Here is a 12,173-nt window from a genome sequence, read left to right as displayed (position 1 = left end):
AGATTGCTCCAAAAACATTAACAAACTGCTTAAGTTAACGTTTTCCAGGTCAGCCAGTAATCTAAAGCTATATGCTCCTAAAATTCGCTTACGCCTTACACAAAAAGCAGGACACTCACACAAGAGGTGTTTAATTGATTCCTTTTCCTCCACGTCATGACAGCTTATACAATAGTCATTATACTTCGCACCTATAGTTTTTGCAAATTCGCCTATCAGGCAGCGACCCGTTATAGCAGATATTAGGAGTGCTATCTGACGCCTTGAGAACACTAGCATATCTAGTGTGCGGTTTAAGTTTAAATGGGGCCATATTTGCTTGGTGTGGTTACAACCCTTGCAATTTTCCCAGTAAGAGCTTGCAGGTGGCCAGAGGCATACCAACAGATTCTAGTTCCCCTGGAATATGTAAGGTAGTTCCTAGCCTTGCTAACACATCTGCTTCACAGTTCCCCGGTATGTTCCTATGACCAGGCACCCATATTAGGTGAATATTGTACTGCTCAGCCATCTCGTTGAGAGATTTGCGGCAGTCTATGGCCGTTTTTGAGTTAAGGAACACAGAGTCCAAGGATTTTATTGCAGGTTGACTGTCTGAGTATATATTAATGCCAATATTTGTTGGAACATTACTTCTCAGCCAATTCACCACCTCTCTTATTGCTAATATTTCAGCCTAAAAAACACTACAGTGATTAGTTAATCTCTTCGCTAATCGAAGTTCCAGGTCCTTACAATATACTCCGAAACCCATATGCCCATCCAATTTGGAGCCATCAACGTAGAAATATAACGTTTATTCCCTGGGGTCTGTGTGCACCACGATTCATTGTTGGGAATTAGAGTTTCAAACTTGTTGTCGAAAAGTGGTTTCGCCAGAGTGTAATGCACTACGTTTGGCAAATCTGGCATTATTTTGAGGACTGAACTGTGACCGTACCTTTTTACCGCCCATAGCGATAGCTCGCGCAACCCCACAGCCGTTGTTGCGGCTGACTGTTTGGCCAAAATGTCTAAAGACAAGAGATGCAGCATGACATTAAGGGAATCTGTTCTTGTCTTACTGAATGCACCTGAGATACACAATCAAGCCATATGCTGAACTGTATCTAAACCTATCGGTTGCTGAAGTGCCGGCCACAAGACTACAACACCATATAGCATTATAGGTCTAACCACTGCCGTGTATAGCCAATGCACAATTTTCGGTTTTAGTCCCCACCTTTTGCCTTTTTGCACGAGTACAAAGCTACCGTGGCTTTCCTCGCCCTTTCTTCAATATTAAACCTAAAGTTCAGCACGCAAAAAAATAATTCTTTCCTCCCAAACGAAATTTTAGACAAACAAAGTTCGTTTCTAATTTGCTTTTCGCTGTAAGGAAGTGTATTTGGAAGGAAAGTATATAATTTTTGTGATAAACGTTTATTCTTTTCCAGGATGTAAAACAATTTCATAAAGGCTAACTCAAAAAAAAAAAGTTTTCTTGCTAATTGCATTTCCCTCACATCTTTCTCACATCCGCGAGGTTTTTTAGTTCTTAACACCTTTTCCTGTAATACCAACAATGTAGAAGAAATTATACGATTTTATAAATTTTTAAATTTTTTTTAACTTTCGCCTGGACGGAGAATCGAACCGCGGACCATGCACTTTGTAAGCCAAGACACTAACCACTGAGCTATGTACCTGTTATGGTCATCAATAGATAATTATCCATATAAGTTATATTTATATAGCATAGCTTGCGGCGCCCACGAGCCGAATAAACAAAGTTTATTTAACAGAAACAAACAGTTAGTTTGGCACCGTGGAGCAGTGGTTGCTACGTCTGACTTGCATGCCAAGGGTTGTGGGTTCGATCCCTGCTTCGACCAAAGTTTTTTTTGTTTTTTTGTTTTTTTTTTTTACATATATTCCAGATATGTTCGGAAGATTCCGAAAAAAATGGTCAACATTACATTGTACTATATTAAATTTTGAACTGTGAAATGTGTTTTATTAAAGACCAAAAGTCAGAAAAGAAAGTTTGATATAAACGAAATGGACTCTGTTGTTGTTTCAAAAATAACTTTTTTTTATTGAAAAAATAAAAACTTTGTAACAAACGAATTTTTTTGGTGATAAAAGTTTAAAATTTTCGAAGCAATTCAAAAAACTCTAACAAAAGAAAAACGTTTTCGGTACACGTTTTTTTTCTTTGCGTGAGCTTCCTGTCCAGAATAACGCCAAGGTATTTTGCACACTCACCAAAGGGAATTTCAATACCCCCTAAGGAAATGGGCCTAACCGTGGGAGTTTTGCGATCTTTGCAGTACATGACTAGTTCTGTCTTTGCTGGATTTACACCAAGGCCATTATCTTTCGCCCATTTCTCAGTCATCCGGAGAGCTCTCTGTATAATATCTCTGGTTGTGGATGGGAATTTTCCCCTGACTGCAAGCGCCACATCGTCTGCGTATGCCTTTCTTTTTCTAGGGGAACCAGAAGGTTGTTTATAACAACATTCCAAAGAAGAGGTGATAGAACTCCTCCTTGGGGAGTGCCTCTGTTCACATACCTTTGTATGTTTGCTTGTCCTAGTGTGGCTGAAATACGTCTCCTTATTAGCAGTTCGTCTAGCAGCCTAAGTACACCTGGATCAACATTCAGAGTTGCCAGTCCATTTAATATCGAGCTCGGATGGACGTTATTGAATGCCCCCTCTATGTCTAGAAACGCCACGATTGTGTATTAATTGACAGATAGTGAGCTTTCGATAAAGCTGACTAGTTCATGCAAAGCGGTCTCAGTACACGCAAAAAAATAATTCTTTCCTCCCAAACGAAATTTTAGACAAACAAAGTTCGTTTCTCATTTGCTTTCGCTGTAAGGAAGTGTATTTGGAAGAAAAGTATATACTTTTTGTGATAAACGTTTATTCTTTTCCAGGATTTCATTATTCTTTTCCAGGATTTCAAAAAAAAAAACATTGTTTTCTTGCTAATTGCATTTTCCCTTACATCTTTCTCACATCCACAAGATTTTTTAGTTCTTAACACCTTTTCCTGTAATACCAACAATGAAGAAGAAATTATACGATTTTATAAATTTTTTTACCTTTCGCCTGGACGGAGAATCGAACCGCGGACCATGCACTTTGTAAGCCAACACACTAACCACTGAGCTATGTACCTGTTATGGTCATCAATAGATAAATATCCATATAAGTTATATTTATATAGCATAGCTTGCGGCGCCCACGAACCGAATAAACAAAGTTTATTTAACAGAAACAAACATTTAGTTTGGCACCGTGGAGCAATGGTTGCTACGTCCGACTTGCATGCCAAGGGTCGTGGGTTCGAACCCTGCTTCGACCAAAGTTTTTTTTGTTTTTTTTTTTTTACATATATTCCAGATAGTTCGGAAGATTCCGAAAAAATGTTCATTATTACATTGTAGTATATTAAATGTTGAACTGTAAAATGTGTCTTATTAAAGACTAAAAGTCAGAAAAGAACAGTGTTTGATATAAACGAAATGGACTGCGTTGTTGTTTCAAAAATAACTTTTGTTATTGAAAAAATAAAAATTTTGTAAGAAACGAATTTTTTTGGTGATAAACGTTTAATATTTTCGAAGCAATTCAAAAAACTCTAACAAAAGAAAAATGTTTTCGGGACACGTTTTCTAAACGTTTTTTTTTTCTTTGCGTGTAGACTTGCCCTTCGAGTATGCATGCTGTCGTTTCGAGAGCAAACTTGAATCGGCGCTAGTTCTAAGATAAATGTCTATCATCCTCTCCAGACTCTTAAGTAGGAATGAGTATAAGCTGATTGGTCGGAAATCCTTCGCACTCGAAGGACATCTTGGCCAATGTTCATTTCAATGTCACTGTAATATATTAATGACGAAATGAAGTGTGGAAGATTCGTTTGATAGATTACTCGAAGATATTAATGCGAATTTGGAAACGCAGTACTGTAACGTTTTGGGTTAATATTTCTGGTAGCCGTATATCAAAATTATTGCACAATGGCCACATGGAGGGTATAAATAATGAAAACAACAAACATTTTTATATCTTTTGCAACTGCGACTTTATAAATTTAAAAATATTGTATTTTTATATTTGGTTATAATCACCCTGTAATCGAAGTATTTCACCAATCCTCTAGTTGTTTCAATTGTTCGACATTCTATTGGGAATTATTAAATCACTACATGGTGGTCAATTCACTATGTAATTATACGGCGCATACATTAATATAATAAAGTCACTAAAACAACTTTTGCAATAAATATTCATTATAGTTATTGAATAGTTTAATTGGTCGACCGGTAATGTCAACAAAGTTGGTATTTAAAAATCACACGAGGAAAATTAAAAAAAAAAAAAAAAAAATAACAGAACATGGCGCCCAGTTATTCAAAAGAAACAAGTAACTCAAAAAAGACGAGGGAGAGCCGACTTAAATAGATCCTTAAGTCACATTGTAACTTCAATTAATTTGATAGCGAATAATTTAATTTAATTTAAATGAATTTAATTTTTTTTTTAATTTTACTGAATTCAATTAAATTTAAGTTAAGTTCAAATTTTTATATTAAATTGAATTTCTGTTATTTTTAAGTTACGGGAAAACTTATGTTTATAAGTAACTATTGCAATTATAAATTATTACAAATATATGAGGTATTATTTATTCTCTTCAACATTAGATTTGTTGAATATTCATATAAATTGATTTTAATGCTTTCTTTGGAAAAACAAAAACGGTTTACAATTTCGAAAATATTTTTTCTGAAAAAAAATTCCATTTATAACAATTATTTGCTGTGTCTAGAACATGGGTTTGTGCTTGATCAAAGGCTATCTGATATAAATCATCAAACCTATGGTTAAGTGATTGATGTGAACAATTAAATGTTAGCTCTAAAACGTTAAACAAACAAATCATTTGTAATTGCTTAACTGAAAGCGCTTAGTTTGGTTTTAATTAATTTAATTGGTATTCCATTTAAGAAAACATGACGGACTCTGAAACTGCTTGCAGTAATTCTAATTCTTATTAAAAAAAGGGGTTTGGGTATTACAAACCAAAAATTGTTTACTATTGTTGACATTGCGCCAAAAGGATATTACAAAAAAAAAAAAAAAAAAAAAACAAAAAACAAAAAACAAATCATTGGAAGCACGTTTTATATGCCGGAAATGGTTATGATCATCTTCATAGAGAAACATTCAATGACTTTAAGTTTGCGAATATATTTGAGGAAACAAATTGACTATCACAGATAATAAGCTGTGAATTCAAAGAGGATTTCCTTATGCTGATGTTTGTTTGAGATTTTACAGAGCAAAGTGGATGAGATTGTCTCTCACAGCTAAGGATTGAAGTTGGAAATAGTGAGAAGGAGATATATCAAAAAACTGACAAAGACTGCAGTCTATACTAACAGATGGGACAACAAGTTGGCGACAGAAAAAATTCTAGACCGATATAGTAAGATGGAACCGTTTTTGTGTTCGTCTTGATCTTGTATCTTTGTCGACCCTGACCAAAACTAAAGACTTAGCGTTTTTAATGACAAGTTTGCGATGGAGGAATCAACCAAGAAAGGCTTCCAGGTCAAGATGCAAGAATCAGGCCAATGAGAAAATCGAAGAAGTAATCCTTCAAGAGGAAGTATAATACTATATCCATATCAACTACCACCGTCGTGAAAATGCAATCAGCGCTTTAGTATTTGTGCCATATCCCCAGGGGAGCCACCGTGGTGCAATGGTTAGCATGCCCGCCTTGCATACACAAGGTCGTGGGTTCGATTCCTGCTGCGACCGAACACCAAAAAGTTTTTCAGCGGTCGATTATCCCACCTCAGTAATGCTGGTGACATTTCTGAGGGTTTCAAAGCTTTCTCTAAGTGGTTTCACTGCAATGTGGAACGCCGTTCGGACTCGGCTATAAAAAGGAGGTCCCTTGTCATTGAGCTTAACATAGAATCGGGCAGCACTCAGTGATAAGAGAGAAGTTCACCAATGTGGTATCAGAATGGACTGAATAGTCTAAGTGAGCCTGATACATCGGGCTGCCACCTAACCTAACCTAACCATATCCCCAGTAATACCGTATACTTGGTAATAATTCTTACCTTCACCGGACGATTTAGATTACTATGTATCTGACTTTTATGAGTACTATTTTAGAGTAGAAGTATAAGACATTCCCACCCAGTAATTCTGGGTAAGAGGTGTTGAAGACAAAATGTGTCGAAACCACCGTTGCCACTCGAGCCAAAAATAATTTACCAAAATTTAGAGAAAATGTTACCAAAAAACTACCAAACAAAAAAATCTTATTTTGCAAAATTTTATTTCTATAGAAAATTTTGTCATAATTTGATTTCTATAGAAAATTTCGTCAAAATTTTATTTCTATAGGAAATTTTATTAAGATTTTATTTCTATAGAAAATTTTTTAACATTTTATTTCTAAAGAAAAATTTGTGACAATTTTATTTCTATTGAAAATTTTCTCAAAATTTTATTTCTGTTGAAAAGTTTCTTAAAATTTCTGTAGAAAGTTTTGCAAAATTTTATTTCTATAGAAAGTTTTGTCAAAATTTTATATTTGTATTAAACAAAAGGTCGATAATCAAAAAACTTAGATAAAATTTTATTCCTGTAGAAAATTTTGCACAATTATATTTCTATAGAAAATTTTGCAAAAATTTTATCTTTTTAGAAAATTTTGTAAAAATTTTATCTCTTTAGAAAATTTTGTCATAATTTTGTTTCTATAGAAAATTTTGTCAAAATTTTATTTCTTAAGATTATTTTTTCAAAATTTTATTTCTAGAGAAAATGTTGCCATAATTTTATTTCTATAAAAAATTTATTCAAAGTTTTATTTCTAATGGAAAACTTTGCAAAATTTTATTTCTATAGAAAAATTTGTTAAAATTTTATTTCTAAAGAAAATTTTGTGAAAATTTCATTTCTATCGAAAATTTTCTCAAAATTTTATTTCTGTAGAAAAATTTTTCAAAATTTCTGTAGAAAATTTTGCAAAATTTTATTTCTATAGAAAGTGTTGTCAAAATTTTTTATTTGTCAATAACCAAAAAAACTTAGATAAAATTTTATTTCTGTAAAAAATTTTTTCAAAATTTTATTTTTATAGAAAATTTTGTCAAAATTTTATTTCTATAGAAAATTTTGTCAAAATTTTATTTCTATAGAAAAAGTTTTCAAAATTTTATTTCTAAACGAAATTTTGTGAAAATTTTATTTCTAATGAAAATTTTGCAAAATTTTATTTCTAGAGAAAAATTTGTTAACATTTTATTTCTAAAGAAAATTTTGTGAAAATTTCATTTCTACCGAAAATTATCTCAAGATTTTATTTCTGTAGAAAAATGTTTCAAAATTTCTGTAGAAGATTTAATTTCTATAGATAGTGTTGTCAAAATTTTATATTTGTCGATAACCAAAAAAAAAAAACTTGGATAAAATTTTATTTCTGTAGAAATTTTTTCAATGTTTTATTTCTAATGAAAATTTTGCAAAATTTTTTTTCTATAGAAAAATTTGTTAAAATTTTATTTCTAAAAAAAATTTTGTGACCATTTTATTTCTATAAAAAATTTTATTAAGATTTTAATTCTATATAAATTTTTTTTGCCTTAAATATAATTTTGTCAAAATTTGATTTTATTTCTATAGAAAATTTTATTAAGAGTTTATTTCTATATCAATTTTTTTTTTTTAATATAATTTTGTAAAAATTTTATTTCTATAGAAAATTTAGCCAAAGTTTTACTTCTATTGAAAACTTTGCAAAATTTTATTTCCATAGAAAATTTTGTCAAAATTTTATTTCGATAGTAAAATTTGTCAAAATTTTGTTTCTATAGAAAATTTTGTCAAAATTTTATTTCTAAAAAAAATTGTGACAATTTTATTTCTACGGGAAATTTTCTCAAAATTTTATTTCTATAGAAAGTTTTGTCCAAATTTTATTTCTATAGAAAATTTTGTTAAATTTTTATTTCTATAGAAAATTTTATTAAGATTTTATTTCTATATCAATTTTTTTTTTAAATATAATTTTGTCAAAATTTTATTTCTATAGAAAATTTAGTCAAAGTTTTACTTCTATTGAAAACTTTGCAAAATTTTATTTGCATAGAAAATTTTGTCAAAATTTTATTTCGATAGAAAAATTTGTCAAAATTTTGTTTCTAAAGAAAATTTTGTGAAAATGTTATTTCTATCGAAAATTTTGTCAAAATTTCTGCAGAAAATTTGGTAAAATTTTATTTCAATAGAAAGTTTTGTCGAAATTTTTATTTGTATTAAACAAAAAACTTAGATAAAATTTTATTTCTGTAGAAAAGTTTGCAAAATTTTATTTCTATAGAAAATTTTGTTAAAAATTTTATTTTTGTTAGAAAATTTTATTTCTATAGAAAATTTTGTCAAAATTTTATTCTATTCTATATTTCACAAATTTTTCAAAATTTTATTTCTTAAGATAATTTCGGCAAAATTTAATTTTTTTAGAAAATTTTGTCATAATTTTATTTCTATAGAAAATTGTGTCAAAAATTTATTTCTATAGAAAATTTTATTAAGATTTTGTTTCTATATCAAATTTTTATTTTGAAAGATAATTTTTAGAAAATATAATTTAGAAAATACAGAAACAAGAAATACAGACACAAAACATTGGAATCATTTCTTTTTACGAGCATCCCGGGATCCTCCATTAATTTTTTTCCACTTCCAATGTAGTTCTTCTGGACCAGTCTTATGGCGATTTCGATTGGGAAAAAAGGTGCAACATTCTCGAAAGTGATTGCTATATACGAAGGACACTGTCATAGATTTTGGATCCTGTATTCCTCACAATATTATGAATTGACAATAACTTTGGAATGATACTATCAATTGGGCGAAAATACAATGAGGGAAAAAGTAGTGTAACCGCAATGCAACATATTGTTTGCGAATCGAAAACGCCCTTAGAAAATATGCCATTTGGCAGTTTAAAGTGAACATTTTAACTTTGGACTATTAAATGTCACAAAAAAGAATAAAAAGTCAACAAACATGTAAAACAAAATGATGAAAGTAAAATTGAAAATTTCACCGCCGCGGGGATTTGAATATGTGCGTATTGACTTGTTCACTTCCATGGAAGTTCTTATGGGATGGTTTTGCAAATTACCAGAATTTTCAATTTTTTATTGAGTTTATATACAAAAATGTACGGCGAAAATAGCAAAATAAAAACGATGTACAATATAAAACAAAAACAATATTTGGAAAAAATATTTGATGGATACAAATATCTGATGGATACTAATAAAGAACATCTCGAGAAGTAGTTCAAATGGTATGCCTTAGTGCCATATTGCGATCACATCACACAACATTTAAATTCACGTTTCGACGATTCATGTGCAATGGCTTTTGTGGCAGAGTGGCGTTCTGTTATGGTGCGCCACACTGTGGAACAGGGTATTATAAGTTAGTGCATATGTTTGCAACACCCAGAAGGAGACAAGATAGACACATGGTGTCTTTGGCGGCTAAAATGCTCAGGGTGGACCATGTCCGATATAGCCATGAATTTAGTTTACAGACTCAGCAATTATACACCCGAAAGACAAATTGCCTTACTATTAACTCTCTTTTCGCGGTATATTAATAAAGCCATTGACGTACAAACAAATGCCATTTAAAGAATTAAAATTATAACGGATACTTCAAAGTAAAAATTGTTTTCTTAATTCCAAAAAAAAAAACTTTAAACCAAAGATGCTAAATCTTCAAAATAAGTCTTAGCCTATATTTAAAGCATTTTTATATTAAATCTAAGGATTCCATATTTCAGTTAATTTAAGGACGATTTCTTTAAATCAAAAATGTGTTTCTTTCCTTAAAAGAAAATTCGCCTTAGTGCAACGACATGCGACTTTAACGGAGGGACGCAAATTACCAAAATTTGTGTCTTAAATTTAATGAAAAAAATTTATGAAGCAAAGATTATAGACTTTATTTTAATTAAAATTTCATTATTTACAAAAAAGTTGTCCTTAATACTTTGTAAATTGGGCATCGTAAAATTTATGTTGCATAGTCTCTAATATAACGTAAATATTTTTTTTCAGTGTAGGGCTAAGAACTAAATCTTTTTCCATTACTTGAACTTTTATTCATCCGTTGATTGAGAACTTATCTATAATAATTCTTATAAAATTCAATTACTTACCTCTTTAGCTGTAATGTAATCTCTTCGATAATTAATCCTTTATATTTAATAAAAAAAAATCAATTAACTGTGTGGTGTGTAATTAATCTCCTCTAATATAACCGGGTTCTTATAGCAGCTTTACCAATTAATCCTGTTATTGTAATTGATTAATTCTGTTAACAACAGACACTTGTAACTGTTAATAGCAGTAATAGTAACTGTTTATAGCTCTAGTAAAGCTCTTTACAAGAGTAAGAAAAATTGAGTCTCTGTCTGTCTGTTTATTTTGTTTTTGTGAAAACTTCACTTGCAAAGTTTTATCTGTGAGAGAGGGAGGCTACACAGATAATACTCTCTTTTTCTTTGTTTGATTTACCACTTTTTTATAGAATCTTATTATCTTCTTTGTTTCTTTCTTTAATTTTTTTTGTATACAAATATAACAAGGAACTCTTTGTCACAACAAAAACCACACAAAATTTGTTTTATTTACTTTTTGTTTGCACAAAATGGAAATATTTTAATTATCGTTTATTTAAAATTTTTTCTCCAAAAATACCGTTATTTTCTATTCCAACGAAACAAATTGTTTTGAATAGAAATATGCGGAATGATGATCCTTCTGTTTCGTGAACAGTGTTCCTTGATTTAAGATCGCGTCTAGACTGAACTTGAATGTGTTAGCTTTAGATACTTTTATACTATTTTCACAGGCTCATTCATTACATCCCATCCCAGTGCGGCTTAGCGTCCAGTGAGAGTTTTTTTTTTGTTTGTTTTTTGATCATATACAAGTGGCGCTCAAAGTGTCATGCACACACTCACACACAAATATATGCGAATTCAACTACCGTTCTCTTACATCTCTATCTTAAACAGGGGATAGATGTGCTGTGAACTTGTATGATTGTTGTTGTTTTGATGTTACTGCTGCTGTTGCTGTTGCTGTTTTCATTCGGATGCTCCACGATGCTTCCACCTCGAAATGTAATAATGCCAGTTAGTTAGTCACAGTTCATTCAAAATTATCCGTACATCTTTAGTCAAGTTCCGGACAAGAGAAGTTTTTCTTCATAGTGTTGCCAACTGGATGGGAAATTAAATTAATGAAATTAAAATGAATAAAAAACGCTTTTGACAAACAGATGGCATTATAGAATGGGATCATAATAATAACACTCTCGTATGGGTGTTTCCCCGAAATTATTCAACGAAAAGAATTCTTCCAAGGATATAGAATAACGAAAATCAACTTTTCGACTAAATGCATTTTTGAGTAATGGTATATGGTCTCTAACAACCATGACAGAATTGGTCCATATCGGTCCATAATTATGTAAACCCCCATATAAACCGTTCTCCAGATTTGACCTCCGGAGCCTCATGGAGGAGCAAAATTCATCCTATCTAGTTCAAATTTGGAACGTGGTGTTAGTATATGGCCGCTAACAACCATACCGAAATTGATACATATCGGTCTATAGTTATATATAGCCGATCCCCAATCACACAAAAATTGGTCCATATCGGTTCATAATCATGGTTGCCACTCGAGCCAAAAATAATCTACCAAAATTTAATTTCTATAGAAAATTTTGTCAAAATTTTATTTCTATAGAAAATATTGTTAACATTTTATTTCTATAGAACATTTTGTTAAAATTTTATTTCTATAGAAAATTTAGTTAAAATTTCATTTCTATAGAAAACATTGTCAAAATTTTATTTCTATAGAAAATTTTGTCAAAATTTTATTTCTATAGAAAATTTTGTCAAAATTTTATTTCTATAGAAAATTTTGTAAACATTTTATTCCTATAAAAAATTTTGTCAAAATTTTATTTTTATAGAAAATTTTGTTAAAATTTTATTTCTATAGAATTTTTTTTTTAAAATTTGATTTCAATAGAAAATTTTGTCAAACTCAAT

At 30.6% G+C, this 12,173-nt stretch overlaps 1 protein-coding gene across 1 annotated transcript in view; it reads right to left on the bottom strand.

Annotated features, from left to right (window-relative positions):
• The window catches only part of Mmp1 (Matrix metalloproteinase 1), a 209,203-nt gene extending 198,306 nt beyond the window's left edge, over positions 1 to 10,897 (bottom strand). Inside the window, exon 1 of the mRNA XM_075313670.1 lies at positions 10,263 to 10,897. The gene's annotated coding sequence lies outside the window, so the exon portion shown is untranslated. The remainder of the gene's footprint in view (positions 1 to 10,262) is intronic.
• Positions 10,898 to 12,173: the final 1,276 nt, after the last annotated feature.

This window comes from Haematobia irritans, chromosome 5 (assembly GCF_050003625.1).
Source record: "Haematobia irritans isolate KBUSLIRL chromosome 5, ASM5000362v1, whole genome shotgun sequence".
Classification (NCBI taxonomy): Eukaryota; Metazoa; Arthropoda; class Insecta; order Diptera; family Muscidae; genus Haematobia; species Haematobia irritans.
The sequence above is the reverse complement of the archived record's forward strand: the minus strand, read 5'-3'. Positions and strand labels throughout refer to the sequence as shown.